Source organism: Pelophylax lessonae (genome assembly GCF_965119305.1).
Source record: "Pelophylax lessonae genome assembly, chromosome: 1".
In the NCBI taxonomy this organism is placed as follows: Eukaryota; Metazoa; Chordata; class Amphibia; order Anura; family Ranidae; genus Pelophylax; species Pelophylax lessonae.
In genome coordinates, this window is record NC_138768.1 from 736,605,111 (window position 1) to 736,631,276 (window position 26,166).

Sequence of the window (26,166 nt, forward strand, 5' to 3'; positions counted from 1 at the left end):
ATCCTTCTACATAAATTGTACCTGTTTATCTATGTCCATTAAAAGTCCATCTCTCAGCACACAGGAACAGAGCTGAGACTGTCAATCTGCTGGAGCTCCCTCCCCTGTCACCTTTTTTCTCTTGGTGTCAGGAAAACTTGTCAGATGTGACTCATGCTTATAGCAGAGGAACAAAGCAGCAGGCAGAAATGACTCTAAGTGCTCTTAATAAAGACAAGTACACACTATAAAGGGATATGCTTTGTTCATATTTCATGTCTGAGGTTTACAACCACTTTAAGTTGGAACCATAAAGATCTTCTACATATTAAAAAAAATTGAAATATTCATGTATTCATCACTCAACAAACAGTGAGCATAGAATTGGAAATTGGGTTACTGTAGCAAACTAGCCATGCAGAGAAAAAAACTCTATCTTTGGGTGTCAAAAGTATTTTTTATGAAGGATATCTGCATTTTCCTCAAAATGGCCTGTATAAGGTGATAAAATATTACAGGTACATAGTCAGTGCTTACAAAATCTGAAGTTAAGGTTTGCCCCATGCTTATTTGTTAAGCACAAGTCTGCCATCCCACATACAAATATGTGTAACCCAGAATGGAGAGAGCCATTGATACTAGCATCAGAGGCATTAAAATAGAGGTCAAGGCACTTTTCTATCTTTAGGAATCCCTATCCCTCATTATTGTGCTTAAACTTTAAAAATTTTGATCTGTAGCCAGAATGCTTGATGTATGTATATGTACAGTATATCAAGCGCTAAACAATGCCACAATCTGGTTAATAGTTCATATAGGCACTTCTGGTGCACCATGACACCATACCTTTTGTGCACTGGAGGTGGAGCCCTCTAGTGGCAAAGGCACCTCTCCACCCCTCCACCTCTCCCTCCACCATGGTGGCAGACTGACAACTAGAACATACCTGGATCATGACTACCGATTTTTTAATATGATGCATTGCCTCTGTAGAAATCTGCTGTCCTAGGCTGCATCTTTTTGAAATAGAAAGGACACATGCAAGATCACATGACCTAGCTTTAGAAGAACATTTTATCATTTCCCTGTATATATGTTACATAGTTAACCACTTAAGCCCCGGAAGATTTTACCCCCATTCCAACCAGGGGGTTTTTTGCGATTCGGCACTGCATGACTTTAACGGACAATTGCGCGGTCGTGCGACGCTGTACCTAAACTAATTTGACATCCTTTTTTTCCCACAAACAGAGCTTTCTTTTGGTGGTATTTGATCACCTGTGCCATTTTTACTTTTTGCGCTATAAACAAAAAAAGAGCGTCAATTTTGCAAAAATAACAATATTTTTCACATTTTTTTATATGAAATTCCCCAAAAAAATGTAAAAATCTAAATTTTTTAACATTTTAGGCCAATTTGTTTTATGCTACTTATGTTTGGTAAAAAAAAATCGCAAAAAGCGTATTTTGATTGATTTGCGCAAAAGTTATTGCGTTTACTAACTAAAGGAAAGATTTTTGGTGTTTTTTTAACGCGTAATGGCGGCGATCTGCGATTTTTTTTGCGGTACTGCGACATTGCGGCTGACAGATCGGACCCTTGACTGACATTTCTGACACTTTTGGGGTTACCAGTGACATTACTGCAGTAATCAGTGCTATATATGCACTGTTACTGCAAAATGACACTGGCAGGGAAGGGGTTAACTTTATTGGGGAAGGAGGGTTAAGTGTGTCCCTAGGGGCGTGCTTCTAACTGTGATTGGACATGGCTACTGGTGTAGGAACAGTGATCAACGGTCCTACATATTAGAACCGTATGATCACTATTCCTACACAGGGGAGAATGACAGGCGGCTTGTTTACATTAGCCGCCTGCCTTTCTTCCTCTCCACCGACGATCGCCGAGTGACCCGATGTCTGCCGGTCACACGCACGGACTTCCTAGGGAACGAGCCGGGTCGCCCGCTATTGGCTCACAAGCAAGTGACAGACAAGTGACGTACCCATACGTCACTTTGCCTGGCCGGGGCTGACCGCCGCAGTATATGTACTTGCGGCAGTCGGCAACCGGTTAAGAAAAAAAAAAAAAGTCCATCCAGCTCAAACAGCAGAGAAAAAAACACAAACACACACTAATCGAAAACCTTCATATGCACTATCCTATACCCACAGTTGTTCCAGAGGAAAGCAAAAAAAAAAAAAAAGATAAAGCATGATCCAATTTGCTGCAGCAGGGGAAAATTCCTTCCTGATTCCCCAAGAGGCAATTAGATATTCCCTGGATCAACTTTATCCAGAAATATTAGTATCCAGTTACTGTATATTATGTGCATTTAGGTTAGTAACATTTTTTTAGGCCATATTTTTAGGGGGTTCTTCACTTGGCTTCCATTTTAAATAAAAAAAGGAAGTCGTGGCTGAAAGCAACCAATTTAGCTCATTTAGTTCCTGTTAACATATGTCAAAAGTCTGTTTAAAACCCCTTTTGGAGTTATTTTGGCCGTCTAGGGAAATATGCTCTCAAATCAAGAAGTGAGAGAATAAATCTCTCCAAAGAAAAGAAAGTTCCTCTTGTAGACAGATTTCACCACAACAAGTGTCCCTCATTGGAAGATTTTGCCTCAACTCCTGTTCCAGGGAAAACAATACCATTTTGATTTCCCATCACTTCCTGTTAAGGTGACATTAGTCACTGGGACAAATAAAGAGGGTGAATCTCGCCAACGGGGACAAAGGCAGCACAATATAAATACATAAAAAACTAAACTTACAGGGTTGATAATCCTTCACTATTAAAAAAAAAAGTATAGATTTTGGATACACTTCAAAGTGGTTGTAAAGGCTGAAACCTTCTGTGCTGCTACCCCACACCCCCTTCCCCAATACTCACCTGGGGTTCCTCTCAATCCAGCAATGTCCACGGGAGCCTCGGACTCCCCCTTCTCATTGGCTGAGGCACAGCAGCGGGAGCCATTGGCTCTTACTGCTGTCATTTACAGCCAGTGAGCCAATGAGAAGATAGTGGGGAGCGGGGCCGAGCCACGGCTCTATGAGTTTTATGGATGCATATAACAGGGCACGGGAGCAAACATGCACCAGTGCCCCCATAGCAAGCCGCTTGCTATTGGGGCACTGGTTAAGGGGGAGGAGCCAAAAGAGCTGGTGGAGGACCAGAGAAGAAGCGGTCTTGCACAGAGCAGATAAGTATGACATGTTTGTTCATTAAAAAAGAAAAAAAAAAAAAAAGAAAAACAAAGCTTTAATATCTCTTAAGGATGGAGCCTAGGAGATAGTCAGGATCTAGTGGGACATGCAGTGCATATACTCATATTCAAAGGATTTATTTATATACAGTACTATTGCAAATAGTTAATTCATTGTTTGTAGGTGGTGGGTCAATTTTCAGGACATTATTGAGGATATTTGCTCTAAAACAGAGATTTGTTTTGCTGATGTCAGGTTTTGCCTGTCAATCTGTATTTTGTACAAGGTAGATATTGCTGACAAGCTATTTGTTTTTTCATTTGGCCTCTGGGTATGATGCCTACCAGACTTAATAAATAATTACTGGGTCTCTAGCAGCTTTTGATTTTTATGCTGTATTATATTTATTTCACAGAAACTATACCCTCCAACATATTGCAGAACGCATAGTAAATTGTTCTGCGTGTATTCGGGAATAGTGAAATAAGCAATGATGATGTGCAGAGTCAGTATTCTTTTTTTTGTTTAGTCGTTGGGGTAAAGTCTCATGTTTTCACACATTATAATTGCTTGTTGAAATGCCTTATTAAGTAATCCTGAAACAGTTCTAGGTTATTAAAATATTTCCGTTAAAATGTATTTTAAAAAGAAAAGAGAGTGCACAGATCTGATACAATAAAACACAATCTTTATTTGTTTAACCCTTTCCACTGGCGGTACGCATATATATATGGCAGCACAAACTGTATCCTATGCTGTGCTGCATCATAAAGGTGTACCTTTGTTTGTGCTAATAGAGCGTTCTATTGTGCGCCCCCAACAGAGAGATTATGCTGTCGTGAACATCTCTTGGTCTAATGTCTAGTACACACAATGAGAAAATGGGATGAAAAATACAGCTATCGAAGCAATCATACGATAATCTGATCGTTAGTACACAGCTTTTAATTAAGAGTCGATCACAACAGATCATCCGAAATTATCCGAAGGGACAAACACGCAAATTTTTCTCATACGATAGCAGAACAAACGATTTTTGTTTAATCAGTACAGTATCCGTCCGAAAAAAATCAGAAGACCAAGAATAGGCTTGGAAATGAACTCCTTTACGACCGACCGCCGCAGATGTACTGCGGCAGGCAGCCGCGCTCCTGGGCCAATCGCTGTACATGTACTGCACTCGCACTCAGGAGTCTAGGGGGCGAGCGCACGCCGCCGGTGGCCTGCTCCCACCCCCGCTCATCAGCGTGGAAGCCGATGCGTGTGTCAGGCGGCTCCGATTACCGCCTGACACTCTTGATCGTTCCCCGCTGAGATAAGGACGGTCGACTGTTGTAAACACAGCCTACGTCCTTCTCCCTGGGATGATCACAGAGCTCATGTGATCCTGCTATATGGGATCACATTTCTCTATGGTCATCTCAGAAGCCACGCCCCTCCACAGTTAGAATCACTCCCCTAGGGTCACATTTAACCCCTTGATCACCTATACTGTTAACCCCTTCCCTGCCAGTGTCATTATTACAGTAACAGTGCATATGTTTAGCACTGATTACTGTAGTAATGTCACTGGTACCCCCAAAAGTGTCAAAAATGTCAGTCAGGGGTCCGATCTGTCTGCCCTAATGTCGCAGTCCCGCAAAATCGCAGATCGCCACCATTACTAGTAAAATAAAAAAAAAAACAATAAAAATGACATAAATCTTTCCAGTTGTTAGTAGACTAACTAACAATAACTTTTGCGCAAACCAATCAAAATACGCTTATTGTGATTTTTTTTTTTTTTTTTACCAAAAATATGTAGCAGAAAACAAATTGGCCTAAAATGTTAAAAAATTTTGACTTTTACATTTTTTTTTATAGCACAAAAAATAAAAATCGCACAGGTGATCAAATACCACCAAAGGAAAGTTCTATTTGTGGGGAAAAAAGGATGTAAATTTTGTTTGGGTACACGACCGTGCAATTGTCCGTTAAATGAACGCATTGCCGAATCGCAAAATAGGGCCTGGTCAGGAAGGGGGTAAAATCTTCCGGGGCTGAAGTGTTTAAAGAATACATTACAATACCTCCTCCTCATATTTATTTTCCCTCTGTAAGAAAGAAAGGCTCTCTAGTTGAGCAAGAAAAAAAAAATTGTGTTAATAAAAATAAATCATGAAGATAAAATAGCTACATTGGGTAAGGAGTGGAAGTTGTGCAGCATGGACCAGTGGAGGGTAAAGGGGCACTCTGTATGCTCTGCAGGTTCTGAAAATGTCTTGTCAGAGCTTCCAGCAGGCTTGGGGCAGGAACACACAGTGGTGGTTGGAACAGATGTAGATGATAGCCAGGGCAAGCAAGCAGAGGCAAAGCAGAGCTGAATTAAAGACAGAAGCATTGTCACATGGATAGCAGAGGTCTGCAGAAGGCAGGCAACAAGGTACAGAGGCATAGCAGGATCAAAGTTATCAACAGAGCCTAGGTCAGGAACAGGTGAGCAGATGTATACATAGGATCCAAGTTCAGGTCATTAACAGAAATCATACACAGGATGCAAGCAGGACACAGAGAACAACTAAAGACCATTCAACACTAAAACTGGTACAAGGCATCCTTAAAATAGGCTGTCTGGCACCAGCGTTGATTGTAGATGTGTTCTCGCATTCCTTGGCGTATGTGCATGCTTGATTAAAGTTCTTAATGGCATGCCATGTGCATAAACATGTCTCCAAGCCAGCCTGGTCACAGGAATTGCCTGACACACACACTATTGTTTGTGGCCCCTACTGCAGGTACAACCAACAAATAACGCACACATATGTGGTATTCCCATGCACATTATGAGTAGTAGAATTTATTTTGTGGGGGGGTTGAGTGGTGGGTCAAGATAATGGCAAAAAATACAGCGAACAGTGGGATTCCCGTTAATATTAACAAAGAATCAGGAGATTCCATTAACATTTAGCTGCAAATGGAGTTGATATGCTAAAACTGGAGAGCGCAAATTCTGGTGAAGTTGTACATGGTAGCCAATCAGCTTCTAACTTCAGCTTGTTCAATTAAGCTTTAAAGCGGTGTTCCGGCCACAGAATCATTTTTTTTTTTTAAATACTTCCCAAACAGTGATCCACCTCCCTTCATACATCAGCTAATTCGGTGATATACAGTGTAATAATAGATTTGCAATCATAGATTCTTACTTTATATAATGTTTGCAGTGCGCCGCCATCTTTGTCTGGGTTTCCCGAAGCCGCAGTATGGAAATGTCTGCCCTGCTTCCTTGTTGTAGAGGGAGGAGGCCGGTGAATGCAGTGCGAAATCTCGCGCATGCTCAGTACTATGCGATCGGCATAGTATGTGTTTCCATAGGGAAATAATGCAATGAGAGGAGCGGCCGGCCGCCTACGTCACTGCCCATTGCATCCTGGGAGTGATGACTAAGAGCTCCCAGGACGCATTGCGGGACAGGAAGTGACGGCGCATGCCGCGGCCGAGGAGGAAGGAAGTAGAAGGAAAGGTGAGTATATTTTCTACAGAAACAAGGTAAGTAAAAAAAAATAAAAAATACGGGAATATCCAATACTGTTACAGGTGACAATAAGGAAGCGGATGCCACAAAATCTATTGTAACGATTTTGTGGCCGGAACTCCGCTTTAACATAAAAACCTTGAAGCTGATTGGTTTCTTTGTAGAGCTGTACCAGATTTTGCACTCTCCAGTTTTAGTACACCAACACCAATAGGTTCTGAAAAAAACAAGGTATAATTCACCTGGATACAATAATGTACAGTTTTATTAACACATTCCAAAGTTGCAAATTAGTTCAGGCATGGAGGTTTGTTTTACATTTCTTATTAAGGGGGTTAAAAAGATAAAATTATCCTCTCACATTTCATAGGCTTTATTAATAATTGCTTTGTACTTGTCCTTAATCCTATGCAAGGAGATCAGCAGCCAAAGCCAGTTGTTACTAGACTCCTCTGTGCAGCAGAAACTAAAAGGCCGGGGGGCGGGATGGGGGGGATTGATTATCCCTGCACCTCTCTATGTAATCCACGCTGGAACTCTGGTATGTTAACATCTCAGAGCCCAGGAGCCAACTTCTTCCAGTTACACCTACGTTGTCAAGGCAATGGGTTTTGGAGCTGGATTCCCATTCGGCCTGTCAGTTTGTATGCGTGCTGAGAAGTCTGGTAACAACTGGCTGCGGCTGCTGATCTCCTTGCATAGGATTAAGGACTGTGAGTGGAGGATTCTAGTAACAACTGGCTGCGGCTGCTGATCTCCTTGCATAGGATTAAGGACTGTGAGTGGAGGATTCTAGTAACAACTGGCTGCGGCTGCTGATCTCCTTGCATAGGATTAAGGACTGTGAGTGGAGGATTCTAGTAACAACTGGCTGCGGCTGCTGATCTCCTTGTACAGAATTAAAGATCATGTACAAAGGGTTTGTAAAAAGTGTTTGCAAAAAAAAACCTACAAAATGTGAGTGGAATATTTTATCTTTTTTAACAAATAAATATTGTGTGATTTTGTGCCGGATCTGTACACTCTCTTTTTTCTTTGTATATGTTTTAAAGGTTTTACTTATAGTGCAGCCAATTTGCAATAACTCTTTCATCATATTTGTTACATGTTCTCATTCGCATAGCCTTATTTTAAAAAAAAGACAGGCTCCTAAATTGCTGCTTACATTTTACTTTTTCTTTTCTAAAGACTTCAGAATTTATGTTTTCCCACTACTGTGCAGTGTTTGGGAGGGGAGGGGGGGATTAGGGAGCTGTGTCTAACATATTTAACCCTGTGTGTACTGCTGGCCAATAGCATTATCAGTTGAACACTGTCTGTCGTAAAGGGTTAAAGGTCTGGAAATCTGGTATGTCTTTTGTATGTTGAAGCAGTAGTAAACAGCGGCAGTTTAGAAAAGAAAAACACACACCTGTAAGGCAATTGCATAATGTGTTACTATGCATCACATACTAGCACATTATGAAATATTTCTCTTAGAGTGAAGCCCTTTCAGCGGCGCCCTGTCACCACTCACAGGGCTTCCCTCTTCCCCCGTTCTTTCTTCTGGGTTTTCAGCTTCTGGCATGTTAGTGCATGCCGGCCCACTGACATGTAACAGAGAGAGAGATGCGGCACATCCAGAATAGTAAAGAAGTCGTTGGTTTATTGGTATACCATACTCACAGGCTTAAAACATGACACACAGGAGAAACACAATGTTCAGCAGACACGTTTCACACAAGGTGCTTACTCATTGCTAACTGATCCCCAGTGTGCAGGCTCCTTAAGGCTCCTTTCACACTATCCGTCTGTCGGACGGATTCCGTTTTTCTCAGCGGGGGATCGAGACACCGATCCCCCGCTGAGCAGCAGGATGACACAGCTGTCAGTTCCCCATGCATCTCTATGGGGGAAATCGGATGGGAACGGACCGTCGGTCCGTTCTCATCCGATCCCATCCGATCCGATCCGCTGGATGGATGGAAAATAGGTTTTCCATCCCTCCAGATTTGACGGATCGGATGTCAGCGGACATGTCCCCGCTGACATCCGATCCCCCATAGAGATGCATGGGGGGACCCTTCAGATCCGGCAAAAAAACGGACAGGCGGATCTGAACGGCCCGCCTGTGTGAAAGGGGCCTTAAAGTCTTTTTTAAAAAGTATTTTAAGGAGCCTGCACACTGGGGGTCAGTTAACAATGAATAAGCACTTTGTGTGAAACGCTTCTGCTGAACATCGTGGTTCTCCTGTGTGTCATGTTTTAAGCCTGTGAGTATGGAATACCAATAAACCAAAGACTTCTTTACTACTCTGGATGTGCCGCATCTCTCTCTCGGTTACATGGACGTTCCGGGTTGTGAACCTCAGCAGGCACCCAGGGTGGTTGCCACAAGAAGTGTTTTTATACTCCACACCTGCAGATAACTTTGGAGCGGTGTACATCTTTTGTCTTCATGCCCCGTTGACGTCACCAGCTGCCTCCAGGGTGAATATCTCCTAAACAGTCCACATTTAGGAGATATTTATTTTACCTACAGGTAAGCCTTATTATAGGCTTACCTGTAGGTAAAAATCACAAAGCGGACTTTACTACTGCTTTAATGAAGAAAAACTCGGTTGAGGATTTTACTAAAGGCAAAAAAGCTATTCATAGAAATTTGCCAGAAAGCTAAGTGAATGTGGTCAAAATCACTTTGAAAAAAAAAAACCCAACCAAGAAAAACAAAAACAGCACATGATTGGATGATGGAAGTCAGCAGGGCTTCATCTCATTCACTAAACTCTTTCCCTTGCAAAGTGAATAGTCTATTTTCCGTGAGTAAATCAACCCTGTAACATCCTCAGTCTTTGCCTAGGGACAGGCCTGCTTCAAAAAAAAGTCTAAAATATAAGAAATATGTTTTAAATATATACTTTTAGGTATGCTGTGTGAATGGGAACACATAACAAACATATAGTGGGATTTTCTAAAATGTGACTGCAAAAAGGAGAAACGGTACACTTTAAGAAGCATTTTCTGTGTTTTTGATGGAGAACTGCAAGAAGGATTGCTGCATGATGAAGTTTGCTGCTGAACTATACTCTTGGGAGATACCTAATAATGGTCTGCTAAACTCAGAATTGATGAACATTTTAATTGATTTTTATTAAAATATATCCTGGCTTACTTAATATAGAAAAGTTCATTAATTGTGTTAAACTAAATTTAAAAAAAAATGGTTTCTATAGGATACTACATTTGCACATCATCATCATTTCTACAGGGTCATAAAAATCTTTCTTAATTTTCTAGCTTTTTCGCAGTTAATTTGCATGTCATTTTACTGCTTGCCAGCATTATTTTGTCATTGTCACATTTTCCATTGTTTTGGATTGCATCTATAATAACTGCCAAATGTACTTATACCAATGAAGCAGTGCCTTTTAATGTTTCACATCAGAGAACCTTTAATTTAAAACTCACCTGTAGGCAGATGTAGGACACAAATCAATGCAGCTCTAACTTCACAAATACAATAAATGTATTGGTTCAATACAAGCAGTGTAAACACCTGAATTTGACCTGTTATTAGCCTCTTGCAATCTCCTATACAGCAGATTGGGAAATAAAGTAACAGCTCAAAGAGAGAGAGAGAGAAGAGTAAAACCAGCCATAGATGGATCGAAATATAGCTGGTTCAGCAGGAACCAGCCAAACTTCGATCCATCTATGGGCAGGGTGGTTTTACTGAAGTCGATCTATCGATCAACTTCAGTACAACCAACCTGTTGGTTTTTTTTACATGCGATTACTGCCAGCGGCTATAGCAGCCAGCAAAGATCATTGCATTCTTCCGGTGGGGAAACCTCACTGTACTCTCCACAGGCATCCCCCCCCACACACACACACACACACACACACACACACACACTGACCTCTATAGCTGCTGGCACATTGGATCAATTCTTCCTTAAAGTGGTCCTAAAATTCCAACACTAACTTTTACCTATAGGTAAGCCTTTTATAAGGCTTACCTATAGGTAGTGTAAATATCCCCAAAACGTGCACCATTTAGGAGATATTTACTGTACGTGCAGCCAGTAACATCACTGGCGCATGGCTCCGAAGGAACAGCCACCCGTGTCGTTCCTTCAGAGCCCTGTGCCGTAAATGGCAGCTCTCTTGTGCGCAGGAGTGATGTAATTGCGGCTCTGGCCAGTCACTGAGCCAGAGTCCACAAACCCAGAAGCAAGACAGGTGAAGATGGGAGCGCATGCAGTTTTGACATTTTGGTGCTGCATACTAGCACATTATGACACTGTCTTGCAGGGTAAGAAAAAAAAAAAAGCATCCAGCAGTTTAGAAACTGCTTTAATATTGACTATTGAAACAGCAAAGTCTTTCAATTTGGGTTCTGGAATTCTTCTCCTTCCCATCCAAATGCTATGTGCTAATATTAAAAATGTACTAAGTCACTGCTGTGAATCTGGTGAATAGAAAACTATACATTTTATACAATCATTCAGCTGACACAGCCACCTAGTGGGAGAACTACTAACTACAGTATAACATATTAAAATGGTTGTTGCACCTATGTCTATATAAACAGCATGCTAATACAACATGTACTTCTCATTTAAGTCCTATCTTCTTCTGAAGTTCTTCAAACTTTATATTTTCTTCGCTTCTCTGCCTTTTGGCTAAGATCAAGTGTAGTATCTGTTCTTATCAGTCTTTAGGAGGGAGAACGCCAGTGCCTTTGGACAGGGGGGCGTTGGTTAGTATCCCACTGTGATGTAATTGGTATGGAATGGTGATGGTGGTGGGAGGGCTTTTTTCCTCCTGGGTTGAATCTGGCCTTGCAAAAGGCTTGTCCCCAGTTGTAGGCTCTCCCTAAGCTGTCTAAATTCCAATACCTCCTGATAGGGATAGGGCTGCACTGGTCTCGCCGAAGGCCGGGCTTTGAGAGAAGCACATGTTGTATGTGGCCTGGTATGATGGCGTCTCTTTGTTCTCCTCCAATGGCGTCCCTCTGTCCTTTTCCCATGGCCTCCCTCTGTCCTCCTCCCACAGCGTCCCTCTGTCCTCCTCCCATGGTGTCCCTCTGTCCTCCTCCCACGATTACCCTCTGTCTTCCTGCTAAGGTGTCCCTCTGTCCTCCTCCCACGCTGTGCCTCTGTCCTCCCACGGCGTCCCTCTGTCCTCATCCCATGGCATCCCTCTGTCCTCATCCCACGGTGTCTCTATGTCCTCATCCCACGGTGTCCCTCTGTCCTCATCCCACAGTGTCCCTCTGTCCTCATCCCATGGCATCCCTCTGTCCTCATCCCATGGCATCCCTCTGTCCTCTCTGTCACGTTGTCCCTCTGTCCTCATCCCATGGCGTCCCTCTGTCCTCATCCCATGACGGGCGTCCCTCTCTCCTCATCCCACGGTGGGCATCCCTATGTCCTCCCTCTCACAACGTCCCTCTGTCCTCCTCCCACAGCTTCCCTCTGTCCTCCCTCTCACAATGTCCCTCTAACCTCCTCCCACGGTGTCCCTCTGTCCTCCATCTCACAGTGTCCCTCTGTCCTCATCTCATGGATTCCCTCTGTCCTCATTCCACGGCGGGCGTCCCTCTGTCCTTCCTCTCACGGCATCCATTTGTCCTCATCCTATGGCGTCCCTCTGTCCGCATCCCACAGCAGGCATTCCTCTGTCCTCATTCCACGGTGGGCGTCCCTCTGTCCTCCCTCTCACAATGTCCCGCTGTCCTCCTCACACAGCGACCCTCTGTCCTCCTCCCACGGCCTCCCTCTGTCGTCCTCCCATGGCGTTCCTCTGTCTTCCTCCAACGGTGTCCCTCTGTCTTCCTCTAACTGTGTCCCTCTGTCCTCCTCCCACAGCGTCCCTCTGTCCTCCTCCTACACCGTCCTTCTGTCCTCCTCCAACAGCGTCCCTCTGTCCTTATCCCATGGTGTCCCTCTGTCCTCAACCCACGGTGTCCCTCTGTCCTCAACCCACGGTGTCCCTCTGTCCTCATCCCATGGTGTCCCTCTGTCCTCATCCCATGGTGTCCCTCTGTCCTCATCCCATGGCATCCCTCTGTCCTCATCCCTCGGCGGGTGTCCCTCTGTCCTCCCTCTCATGGCGTCCTTCTGTCCTCCTCCCACGGCATCCCTTTGTCCTCCCTTTCACAGCGTCCCTCTGTCCTCATCCCATGATGTCCCTCCCTCTCTCGGCGTCCCTCTGTCCTCATCCTATGGTATCCCTCTGTCCTCATTCCATGGCAGACGTCCCTCTGTCCTCCATCTTACAATGTCACTCTGTACTCCTCCGACAGCTTCCCTCTGTCCTCCATCTCACAGTGTCCCTCTGTCCCCATCCCATGGATTCCCTCTGTCCTCATTCCACGGCGGGCGTCCCTCTGTCCTTCCTCTCACGGCATCCCTTTGTCCTCATCCTATGGCGTCCCTCTGTCCGCATCCCACAGCAGGCATTCCTCTGTCCTCATTCCACGGCGGGCGTCCCTCTGTCCTCCCTCTCACAATGTCCCGCTGTCCTCCTCACACAGCGACCCTCTGTCCTCCTCCCATGGCCTCCCTCTGTCCTCCTCCTATGGCGTTCCTCTGTCTTCCTCCAACAGTGTCTCTCTGTCTTCCTCTAACGGTGTCCCTCTGTCCTCCTCCCACAGCGTCCCTCTGTCCTCCTCCTACAGCGTCCCTCTGTCCTCCTCCTACAGCGTCCTTCTGTCCTCCTCCCACAGCATCCCTCTGTCCTCCCTCTCACGGCGTCCCTCTGGCTTCATCCCATGGCGTCCCTCTGTCTTCATCCAATGGTGGATGTCCCTCTGTCCTCCCTCTCATGGTGTCCTTCTGTCTTCCTCCCATTGCATCCCTCTGTCCTCCCTCTCACAGCGTCTCTCTGTCTTCATCCCATGGTGTCCCTCTGTCCCTCCCTCTCTCGGCGTCCCTCTGTCCTCATCCCATGGTATCCCTCTGTCCTCATTCCACGGCGGACGTCCCTATGTCCTCCCTCTCACGGCGTCCCTTTGTCCTCATCCCATGGCATCCCTCTGTCCTCATCCAATGGTGGATGTCCCTCTGTCCTCCCTCTCATGATGTCCCTCTTTCCTCCTCCTACAGCTTCCCTCTGTCCTCCCTCTCATGGCGTCCCTCTGTCCTCATTATACGGCGGATGTCCCTCTGTCCTCCCTCTCACGGCGTCCCTCTGTCCTCATCCCATGGCATCCCTCTGTCCTCATCCAATGGTGGATGTCCCTCTGTCCTCCTCCTACAGCTTCCCCCTGTCCTCCCTCTCACGGCGTCCCTCTGTCCTCATCCCATGGCGTCCCTCTGTCCTCATCCAACGGTGGATGTCCCTCTGTCCTCCCTCTCATAATGTCCCTCTTTCCTCCTCCTACAGCTTCCCTCTGTCCTCCCTCTCATGGCGTCCCTCTGTCCTCCCACTCATGGCATCCCTCTATCCTCATCCCATGGCATCCCTCTGTCTTCATTCCATTGTGGACGTCCCTCTGTCCTCCCTCTCACGGCGTCCCTCTGTCCTCCTCCCACAGCGTCCCCTCTGTCCTCCCTTTCATGGCGTCTCTCTGTCCTCCTCTCACAGCGTCCCTCTGTCCTCCCTCTCACGGTGTCCCTCTGTCCTCCCCCTTCATGGCGTCCCTCTGTCCTCCTCCCACAGAGTCCCTCTGTCCTCCCTCTCATGTTGTCCCTCTGTCCTCCTCCTACAGCTTCCCTCTGTCCTCCCTCTCACGGCGTCCCTCTGTCCTCATCCCATGGCGTCCCTCTGTCCTCATCCAACGGTGGATGTCCCTCTGTCCTCCCTCTCACGATGTCCCTCTGTCCTCCTCCTACAGCTTCCCTCTGTCCTCCCTCTCATGGCGTCACTTTGTCCTCCCACTCATGGAAACCCCTTTATCCTCATCCCATGGCATCCCTCTGTCTTCATTCCATTGTGGATGTCCCTCTGTCCTCCCTCTCACGGCGTCCCTCTGTCCTCCTCCCACAGTGTCCCTCTGTCCTCCCTTTCACGGCGTCTCTCTGACCTCCTCTCACAGCGTCCCTCTGTCCTCCCTCTCACGGTGTCCCTCTGTCCTCCCCCTTCATGGCGTCCCTCTGTCCTCCTCCCACAGAGTCCCTCTGTCCTCCCTCTCACGGTGTCCTTCTGTCCTGCTCCTACAGCTTCTCTCTGTCCTCCCTCTCACGGTGTCCTTCTGTCCTGCTCCTACAGCTTCTCTCTGTCCTCCCTCTCACGGCGTCCCTCTGTCCTCCTCCCATGGCTTCCCTCTGTCCTCCCTCTCATGGCATCCCTTTGTCCTCATCCCATGGGGTTCCTCTGTCCTCATTCCATGACGGACGTCCCTCTGTCCTCCCTCTCATGGCGTACCTCTGTTCTCCTCTCACAGCATCCCTCTGTCCTCCCTTTCATGGCATCTCTCTGTTCTCCTCCCACAGCATCCATCTGTCCTCCCTCCCACGGCGTCCCTCTGTCCTCCTCCCACAGCGTCCCTCTATCCTCCCTTTCATGGCGTCCCTCTGTCCTCATCCCATGGTGTCCCTCTGTCCTCATCCAATGGTGGATGTCCCTCTGTCCTCCCTCTCATGGCGTCCCTCTGTCCTCCTCCCACAGCGTCCCTCTATCCTCCCTTTCATGGCGTCCCTCTGTCCTCATCCCATGGTGTCCCTCTGTCCTCATCCAATGGTGGATGTCCCTCTGTCCTCCCTCTCATGGCATCCTTCTTTCTTCCTCCCACGGCATCCCTCTGTCCCTCTCACAGCGTCCCTCTGTCCTCATCCCATGGCATCCCTCTGTCCCTCCCTCTCTCGGCGTCCCTCTGTCCTCATCCCATGGTATCCCTCTGTCCTCATTCCACAGCGGACGTCCCTCTGTCCTCCCTCTCACGGCGTCCCTCTGTCCTCATCCCATGGCATCCCTCTGTCCCTCCCTCTCTCGGCGTCCCTCTGTCCTCATCCCATGGTATCCCTCTGTCCTCATTCCACAGCGGACGTCCCTCTGTCCTCCCTCTCATGGCGTCCCTCTGTCCTCATCCCATGGCATCCCTCTGTCCTCATTCCACGGCAGACGTCCCTCTGTCCTCCCTCTCACGGCGTCCCTCTGTCCTCATCCCATGGCATCCCTCTGTCCTCATCCAATGGAGGATGTCCCTCTGTCCTCCTCCTACATCTTCCCTCTGTCCTCCCTCTCATGGCGTCCCTCTGTCCTCATCCCATGGCGTCCCTCTGTCCTCATCCAACGGTGGATGTCCCTCTGTCCTCCCTCTCATGATGTCCCTCTTTCCTCCTCCTACAGCTTCCCTCTGTCCTCCCTCTCATGGCGTCCCTCTGTCCTCCCACTCATGGCATCCCTCTATCCTCATCCCATGGCATCCCTCTGTCTTCATTCCATTGTGGACTTCCCTCTGTCCTCCCTCTCACGGCTTCCCTCTGTCCTCCTCCCACAGTGTCCCTCTGTCCTCCCTTTCACGGCGTCTCTCTGTCCTCCTCTCACAGCGTCCCTCTGTCCTCCCTCTCACAGTGTCCCTCTGTCCTCCCCCTTCATGGAGTCCCTCTGTCCTCCTCCCACAGAGTCCCTCTGTCCTCCCTCTCACGGTGTCCTTCTGTCCTGCTCCTACAGCTTCTCTCTGTCCTCCCTCTCATGGCGTCCCTCTGTTCTCCTCCCATGGCTTCCCTCTGTCCTCCCTCTCACGGCATCCCTTTGTCCTCATCCCATGGGGTTCCACTGTCCTCATTCCATGACGGACGTCCCTCTGTCCTCCCTCTTAAGGCGTACCTCTGTCCTCCTCCTACAGCTTCCCTCTGTCCTCCCTCTCATGGCGTCCCTCTGTCCTCCTACTCATGGCATCCCTCTATCCTCATCCCATGGCATCCCTCTGTCTTCATTCCATTGTGGACTTCCCTCTGTCCTCCCTCTCACGGCTTCCCTCTGTCCTCCTCCTACAGTGTCCCTCTGTCCTCCCTCTCAAGGCGTACCTCTGTCCTCCTCCTACAGCTTCCCTCTGTCTTCCCTCTCATGGCGTCCCTCTGTCCTCCCACTCATGGCATCCCTCTATCCTCATCCCATGGCATCCCTCTGTCTTCATTCCATTGTGGACGTCCCTCTGTCCTCCCTCTCACAGCGTCCCTCTGTCCTCCTCCCACAGCGTCCCTCTGTCCTCCCTTTCACGGCGTCTCTCTGTCCTCCTCTCACAGCATCCCTCTGTCCTCCCTCTCACGGTGTCCCTCTGTCCTCCCCCTTCATGGCATCCCTCTGTCCTCCTCCCACAGAGTCCCTCTGTCCTCCCTCTCACGGTGTCCTTCTGTCTTGCTCCTACAGCTTCTCTCTGTCCTCCCTCTCATGGCGTCCCTCTGTCCTCCTCCCATGGCTTCCCTCTGTCCCTCCCTCTCTCGGCGTCCCTCTGTCCTCATCCCATGGTATCCCTCTGTCCTCATTCCACGGCGGACGTCCCTCTGTCCTCCCTCTCACGGTGTCCCTCTGTCCTCCTCCTACAGCTTCCCTCTGTCCTCCCTCTCACGGCGTCCCTCTGTCCTCATCCCATGGCGTCCCTCTGTCCTCATCCAACGGTGGATGTCCCTCTGTCCTCCCTCTCACGATGTCCCTCTGTCCTCCTCCTACAGCTTCCCTCTGTCCTCCCTCTCATGGCGTCCCTCTGTCCTTCCACTCATGGCATCCCTCTATCCTCATCCCATGGCATCCCTCTGTCTTCATTCCATTGTGGACGTCCCTCTGTCCTCTCTCTCTCGGCGTCCCTCTGTCCTCCTCCCACAGCCCTCCCTCTGTCCTCCCTTTCACGGCGTCTCTCTGTCCTCCTCTCACAGCGTCCCTCTGTCCTCCCTCTCACGGTGTCCCTCTGTCCTCCCCCTTCATGGTGTCCCTCTGTCCTCCTCCCACAGAGTCCCTCTGTCCTCCCTCTCACGGTGTCCTTCTGTCCTGCTCCTACAGCTTCTCTCTGTCCTCCCCCTTCATGGCGTCCCTCTGTCCTCCTCCCATGGCTTCCCTCTGTCCTCCCTCTCACGGCATCCCTTTGTCCTCATCCCATGGGGTTCCTCTGTCCTCATTCCATGACGGACGTCCCTCTGTCCTCCCTCTCAAGGCGTACCTCTGTCCTCCTCTTACAGCTTCCCTCTGTCCTCCCTCTCATGGCGTCCTTCTGTCTTCCTCCTATGGCATCCCTCTGTCCTCCCTCTCACGGCGTCCCTCTGTCCTCCCACTCATGGCATCCCTCTATCCTCATCCCATGGCATCCCTCTGTCCTTATTCCATTGTGGACGTCCCTCCCTCCCTCTCATGGCGTCCCTCTGTCCTCCTTCCACAGCGCCCCTCTGTCCTCCCTTTCACGGCGTCTCTCTGTCATCCTCCCACAGCGTCCCTCTGTCCTTCCTCTCACGTGTCCATCTTCCCTCCCCCTTCACGGCGTCCCTCTTTCATCCTCCCACAGCGTCCCTCTGTCCCCCCTCTCATGGTGTCCTTCTGCCCTGCTCCTACAGCTTCTCTCTGTCCTCCCTCTCACGGCGTCCCTCTGTCCTCCTCCCATGGCTTCCCTCTGTCCTCCCTCTCACGGCATCCCTTTGTCCTCATCCCATGGGGTTCCTCTGTCCTCATTTCATGACGGACGTCCCTCTGTCCTCCCTCTCAAGGAGTACCTCTGCCCTCCTCTCAGAGCGTCCCTCTGTCCTCCCTTTCATGGCATCTCTCTGTTCTCCTCCCACTGCGTCCATCTGTCCTCCCTCCCACGGCATCCCTCTGTCCTCATCCAACGGTGGATGTCCCTCTGTTCTCCCTCTCACGATGTCCCTCTGTCCTCCTCCTATAGCTTCCCTCTGTCCTCCTTCTCATGGCGTCCCTCTGTCCTCATCCCATGGCGTCCCTCTGTCCTCATCCAACGGTGGATGTCCCTCTGTCCTCCCTCTCATGATGTCCCTCTGTCCTTCTACAGCTTCCCTCTGTACTCCCTCTAATGGCGTCCCTCTGTCCTCCCACTCATGGCATCCCTCTATCCTCATCCCATGGCATCCCTCTATCCTCATCCCATGGCATTCCTCTGTCCTCATTTCATTGTGTACGTCCCTCTGTCCTCCCTCTCACGGCATCCCTCTATCCTCCTCCCACAGCGTCCCTCTGTCCTCCCTTTCACGGCGTCCATCTGTCCTCATACCATGGCGTCCCTCTGTCCTCATCCAATGGTGGATGTTCCTCTGTCCTCCCTCTCTTGGCGTCCTTCTGTCTTCCTCCCATGGCATCCCTCTGTCCTCCCTTTCACAGCGTCCCTCTGTCGTCATCCCATGGTGTCCCACTGTCCCTCCCTCTTTCGGTGTCCCTCTGTCCTCATCCCATGGTATCCCTCTGTCCTCATTCCTCGGCGGACGTCCCTCTGTCCTCCCTCTCACGGCGTCCCTCTGTCCTCATCCCATGGCGTCCCTCTGTCCTCATCCAACGGTGGATGTCACTCTGTTCTCCCTCTCACGATGTTCCTCTGTCTTCCTCCTACAGCTTCCCTCTATCCTCCCTCTCATGGCGTCCTTCTGTCTTCCTCCCACGGCATCCCTCTGTCCTCCCTCTCACAGCGTCCCTCTGTCGTCATCCCATGGTGTCCCTCTGTCCCTCCCTCTCACGGAATCCCTCTGTCCTCATCCCATGGCGTCCCTCTGTCCTCATCCAATGGTGGATGTCCCTCTGTCCTCCCTCTCACGATGTCCCTCTCCTCCTCCTACAGCTTCCCTCTGTCCTCCCTCTCATGGCGTCCCTCTGTCCTCCCACTCATGGCATCCCTCTATCCTAATCCCATGGCATCCCTCTGTCCTCATTCCATTGTGGACGTCCCTCTGTCCTTCCTCTCACGGCGTCCCTCTGTCCTCCTCCCACAGCGTCCCTCTGTCCTCCCTTTCACGGTGTCCCTCTGTCCTCCCCCTTCATGGCGTCCCTCTGTCCTTCTCCCACAGAGTCCCTCTGTCCTCCCTCTCACGGTGTCCTTCTGTCCTGCTCCTGCAGCTTCTCTCTGTCCTCCCTCTCATGGCGTCCCTCTGTCCTCCTCCCATGGCTTCCCTCTGTCCTCCCTCTCACGGCATCCCTTTGTCCTCATCCCATGGGGTTCCTCTGTCCTCATTCCATGACGGACGTCCCTCTGTCCTCCCTCTCAAGGCGTACCTCTGTCCTCCTCTCACAGCATCCCTCTGTCCTCCTCCTACAGCTTCCCTCTGTCCTTCCTCTCATGGCGTCCCTCTGTCCTCCCACTCATGGCATCCCTCTATCCTCATCCCATGGCATCCCTCTGTCTTCTTTCCATTGTGGACGTCCCTCTGTCCTCCCTCTCACGGCGTCCCTCTGTCCTCCTCCCACAGCGTCCCTCTGTCCTCCCTTTCACGGCGTCCCTCTGTCCTCCTCCCCACAGAGTCCCTCTGTCCTCCCTCTCACGGTGTCATTCTGTCCTTCTCCTACAGCACCCATGGCGTCCTTCTGTCCTCCTCCCACGGCGTCCCTCTGACCTCCTCCCACAGCTTCCCTCTGTCCTCCCTCTCACAGCATCCCTCGGTCCTCCTCTCAGGGCATCCCTCTGTCCTCCCTCTCATGGCGCCCCTCTGTCCTCCTCCCACAGTGTTTCTCTGACTTCCTCCCACTGCGTCCCTCTGACCTCCTCCAATGGCATTCCTCTGTCCTCTTCCCACGAAGATACCAGGGTGGGTCATAAACTGGAAGGGGTTTGGCCTTGACAAAAAAGGATGGATCATATTTAAATAAGGGGTGATCAAGTTTAGTCAGGCCTAGGGCAGCACAAAACCTAAATGCAGCACTTGGTACAGTAGTCTGGAATATCATTCCATGCTTCTTCAAAATTTCTTGTTTTAGTGTTTGTTGAGTGTTTTAAGTATTTTGCCAAAATTGTTGCTTACTTATTGTTTAGGTTTATCCGGAACTTCATCTTTGCTGTGTAGTGCACAGTATAACTTGAGTAGTCTTCTATGAATCTGAGAAAATACCTTTTCTTTCCTGAAGTTTCATAGGTCTGAGTGAATTATGTCCAGGGGCTTATCGGTTTTGCTGAAATTGAAATGATTTACTGAAATTGTTTTACTTTGCGCAACTGATATACTTTATGGTTTGACTTATTCAGCCAAATTTTATGCTACTTTCATACAGAATATCTGCTAATTTATTGATAGGATTCTTGGGTGGCTGCACTTTAGCTGATACAGTTCATCTGTGATTCTACTTTTCTTAGCATGTGGATTCCTTCTGAGATAATATAGCTTAGTGAGCTTTTTCTCTTAAAGCAGGTTATATTCAAAGGTATGAACGCATAGAATATCTGTAAATGGTATCTTTCTGGTGACTTTGCAATATAGGGCAGTGTAGATAACCTTGTATGCTTTTGTAGGCTGTTGTATACACTTCTATGTACCCTCCCTTATTAGCATCATCTTCATTTTAAACTTCCAAGACTGATAGTTTTGGTTAGTAGTAGCCATCATATATGCTTTCTTAACTTCTTTTTTTTTAAGACTATATCTATAACTGTAGCAGCGTTTAGTACTTTGACTGTAGCTGGGCCCATAACCTGTTGGCTATTGGAAAACAAAAGAAACACAGTTTATTGTAAAACAACAGAAACACAGAGGCAGGAAATAACAATATATCATGTAGTTCCACAATAAATTAGACAAGCTTTTCAGCTGGCACTATCACCTAGTGGCAGAACTACTATCCACAGTATAATATATGAGAATGGAAGTTGTACCTGTATCTGTTTAACAGCATGCTAACAAAAAGTGGTAAAAAGTGGGGAAAACTCTCTCAATCACCAATCCAGCAATTTCTGTCTTCTAAGTTGAATTGCTTTGTAACGGAACTGCGACCCACACTGTGTTGGTGGGTATACAGTATACAGCTCAGTATACAGCTTCCTACAGTCTTGAACATAGATATCAGATTTTCCAGCCACCCTCCATACAAAACTAGCCTTACAACTTAGCTTGTATGTATCTGAAAACAACTAACTCCTTTATTGAACAAGAAACAGACTTTTTGTACACTTGAGAAGTATGTCAGTCACTACATGAACAATGACCCAAATATTTACCCAAAACATCATACAATGGTTTAGATAATGAAGTACAGCTGACTCATGGCTAATCCCATTTAGACAAGGTTATCATTAAGTATTTGGTATGTGCGCTCCTAGGTCGCAGGATGTCCAGGCGCACAGAAGGGGGGGAGTAAAGTTAAGGGTGCCACATCCTAAATAGTAGTAGAAAGAATGGAAAGGGAGGGATTGGACTTTATAGGCACCAGTATTAAAATTGTATACTTTATTAAAGGATTCACAAAAACATATAAGACAAAATACACAAAAGAAAAAAGGTAAAAAAGGCCAACATACAATGTACATATAATGCAATAGGGCGACAAAGCCTAAAAACAGTATACAAATCGCATAGCCTATCAAATATTAATGTATGTAACAACAGTCACATATAACAATCACATATGTTGCAGAATAACCTATGTTTATGAGGCGGCCAAAGAGAGGAATAATAACCGTCTCTAACGGTCGTCTGTACAGAGTAGATACACAAATATTAGATTGAATCCCAGCTGCCCTACATGTTTCGCTTAGTTTAATAAGCTTCTTCTGGGGCATGTGGTGAGAACAGACATCTGAGAAGAATTTTCAGGTCATCAGACCTTGTAATAAACCAAGCCTGGTAAGTTAGAATGATAACGAGGGTGGTCGGTGCGCTGTAGTAGGAGCAGACTGCCTAACACAATTACCAGGGTAAGCATGAGACAAAGTAATTCATATGACATGGGTACAAGACCTAACAAAGGCTCAATGTCATGGCATTCCAATCGTTTCAAAAACGTTTAAGTAGAGAGGCCGGAGAGATAAAGAGCCCCGACCTGTAAAACCAACCAAGGGCAGGCGAGGTAAGTGTATCTCATATGCCTGAGACCCAGGTGTGTTAGGTGTAGGTATGCTGCCGACAGAGCGACCAGGTGTAACCCCCCCCCCCGGATGGGGATACCGCCATTACAGGTCGGGGCTCTTTATCTCTCCGGCCTCTCTACTTAAACTTTTTTGAAACGATTGGAATTCCATGACATTGAGCCTTTGTTAGGTCTTGTACCCATGTCATATGAATTACTTTGTCTCATGCTTACCCCGGTAATTGTGTTAGGCAGTCTGCTCCTACTACAGCGCACCGACCCCCCTCGTTATCATTCTAACTTACCAGGCTTGGTTTATTACAAGGTCTGATGACCTGAAAATTCTTCTCAGATGTCTGTTCTCACCACATGCCCCAGAAGAAGCTTATTAAACTAAGCGAAACATGTAGGGCAGCTGGGATTCAATCTAATATTTGTGTATCTACTCTGTACAGACGACCGTTAGAGATGGTTATTATTCCTCTCTTTGGCCGCCTCATAAACATAGGTTATTCTGCAACATATGTGATTGTTATATGTGACTGTTGTTACATACATTAATATTTGATAGGCTATGTGATTTGTATACTGTTTTTAGGCTTTGTCGCCCTATTGCATTATATGTACATTGTATGTTGGCCTTTTTTACCTTTTTTCTTTTGTGTATTTTGTCTTATATGTTTTTGTGAATCCTTTAATAAAGTATACAATTTTAATACTGGTGCCTATAAAGTCCAATCCCTCCCTTTCCATTCTAAGGTTATCATTAACATGCTAATTAACTCAGCACACTTAAACCAGCATGGAAGACCAGACAGCCGGAAACAAGGCTAAAACAAAATACCAAATTACATATTATCCTAAAGCCCCGTACACACACGCAGATCGTCTTCATACAAACGTCTGCGGACGAAAGATCTGCCGATTGTATGCGTGTTAGTATGGTGCCTCCGACAGATGTCTGCACACAATCTGCGGACAAAAGTCTTTCTTGCAAACATGAAAATTTTTGTCTGCAGACACCAGAACGGACAATTGTTTGCCTGTCAGTACAGAAATCAGCCGACAGACCGCAGATTTGCAAGACTGGGCATGCTCAGAAAATAAAAAACACAGGGAAAGTTAACCATTACATGACATCACTTCTGCAGTCAGCTGAAGTCTGCAGACAAAATTCTTGTGCTGTCCTTGTGCTGTCTTTGCACTTTTCAACAGACACCGACATCCCGGGGAGAAAAGATGAACATTTGTATGACGACGATCTGCGTGTGTGTATGGGGCTTTAGTATAAACACAGAACACCTTGTCATACAGACAATAGCAAGAGACCCCAATAGCAGTCTGTCCATCTCCTACATTGAAGTACATGGAATACACATCTAAGCATTCATTTGATTATTTAGGAGTCACAGACTTCATAGCAACAGGCTATAGGTCTCACAGTGTAAAGTGGGATTAAATCTTCATATTTCTTGAGAGATATTGTTGATAAATATTACTCTCCCTTTTGAAGTTATCCAAACCATAGTTTTAGTGAGCTCCAGATGACGCCCAGGAGGAGGGGTGAAACGCGTCAAGCAGGAATCTAGCATCATACGTCACTTCCGGTCAGTGGAACGCACCGACCTCACTTCCAGTTTAGTGGTGAAACGCACGCTGAGACGGCGCTCTCCCACAAACGGCAAGCAGACTGTCATTACCCAACGTAAATGGAATATTTTTGCTTTTATCACAATAAATAAAGGTTTTATACTATAGAGGCTCTTTTCTAATTGTATATCTGGGTACCGGAGAGTCCAATGGGAGAACCTTCCATTCCAGGAACCATTAATTGGCAATGCAAGATCCTGTACACACGCTTGATATTAGAGATCGACCGATTATCTGCAACACTGATATATCAAGGGACGATATGCACTTTCCCCGATATATCGGAATTGGCCCCTGAGGTTACCAATATTGCTGATATTTAGGGAAAGTGAATGTCCTGAGGTGATGCCTGCAGCTAGAGGCATCACCCCGGTAACGGTGTCCATAGCCAATGGTCGGCTGACTTGTAATGACAACCGATGTGGCTGAGAAGCCGCTTGGCTGTCATTACAAGGAGCGGGAGGGGACAGCCCCCCCCCCTCCGCTGCCATCCACGGCTCACCCGGGTCTCCTGTCCCACCGGGAGGTGTAGCATGAAGATGTGTCCCCATGAAAACTGGTATCCCAGCCGCAAGTGCGCATGCGCCGGTCTCCATGTAAAAAAACCCCGTACTCGGCGCCGAATTAAAAAAACTGACAGCATTCAAAACAGCCAAACTTGGCATTTTGAATGCTTTTCAGTGCAGAGGAGGGGTTTGGGGTCTTTTAGATCCCCAGATCCCTCCACAAGGAGTACCTTTAGAAAAAAAATGTTTTTTTACATGTCCGAAAATATCGTCCGATTTCGGCCGATAACAATATCCGATAACCAAAATATCAGTATCGGTATTAAAAAAACGATATCAGTCGATCACTACTTGATATCCCCATTTGTCCTGTGAGTGGGGACACAAGAGGGGAGCACGGAGTGGTCTGCACAACTAAAATTCAAGCACAAGCACTTTTATTTCACAAGAATTATCTATCTATTTATTCATTTCAGCTGTTTATGTATTTGAACATCAGTATATTTATTATTATTATGAATTGCTGATGCACATTTATAGTTTTGTTACATACACACATATTCACTTGAGAACTAGAGCAGTGCTGATATCCTTACCATTTTATATTCTCAGTGTCCATGAAGTCCATCATTTCCTTGGTCACCCTGTGCCCCTAATAGACACAGGGTGACTTACACATAAGAGGAGCTTAGGGGGCTGAGACAGAGATTTCTCAACCTCGCTAAGGTAAGCTGGGTTCCATTGGCCCCCCAACCTAAGGGACTCCCATCACATCTCTCCCCTTTTCTGAAGGAGACTAATGCAGGAGGAGACCCCAAACGGGTTGATTTCAAAGTTAGTTAATAGTTCCCATCCACCAATGTCTATACCCATACAGTACCCCAAACAAATTGTCCGCAACACAGCGTTACTCACCCAGCCAACCTCTGCCTCTCTCATAGAACATACCTGCCGCTGGGGAGAAGCGTGGACTGGCCCTTCTCCCGGGAGTCCTTTCAGACGCTGTAGAGAAGACAGGGTGGCGGAGCTCACTTTGTCAGGCTGTTGGGGATCTGGGTCGACTGCCCAGCATCCCTGGGGTATACAAGTGAAGACTGTAGTCCCATCCACTTTCTCAGGAAACCCATCCTTTTATAGTTGAGGGCAGAGTCCAGTGATGTTAGGGGGTGGAGATGGTCGGGCCCACTACTCAGCACCAGCCAGCGTTACCGGGACAGGAGATTTTAGGTCCCTCATTCCAGCAGCAGCCAACAACATTCGGAGTGGAGACGGCCGGTCCAACTACCCAGCCCCAGCCAAGGAATACAGATTTAATTGACTTTTCATCAGAGGTTGATATGGATGATAAATCGCCTGCCAAAGTGTTGGCACTGGGCCCAAGTGCCACCAGCCTGTGCCCTGGAATTT

The 26,166-nt window shown here is 47.7% G+C and overlaps 1 protein-coding gene across 3 annotated transcripts in view; it reads left to right on the forward strand.

Moving 5' to 3' along the window:
* NMU (neuromedin U) overlaps nt 1-26,166 on the forward strand; it is a 128,096-nt gene that overhangs the window by 59,917 nt on the left and 42,013 nt on the right. The window lies entirely within an intron of this gene.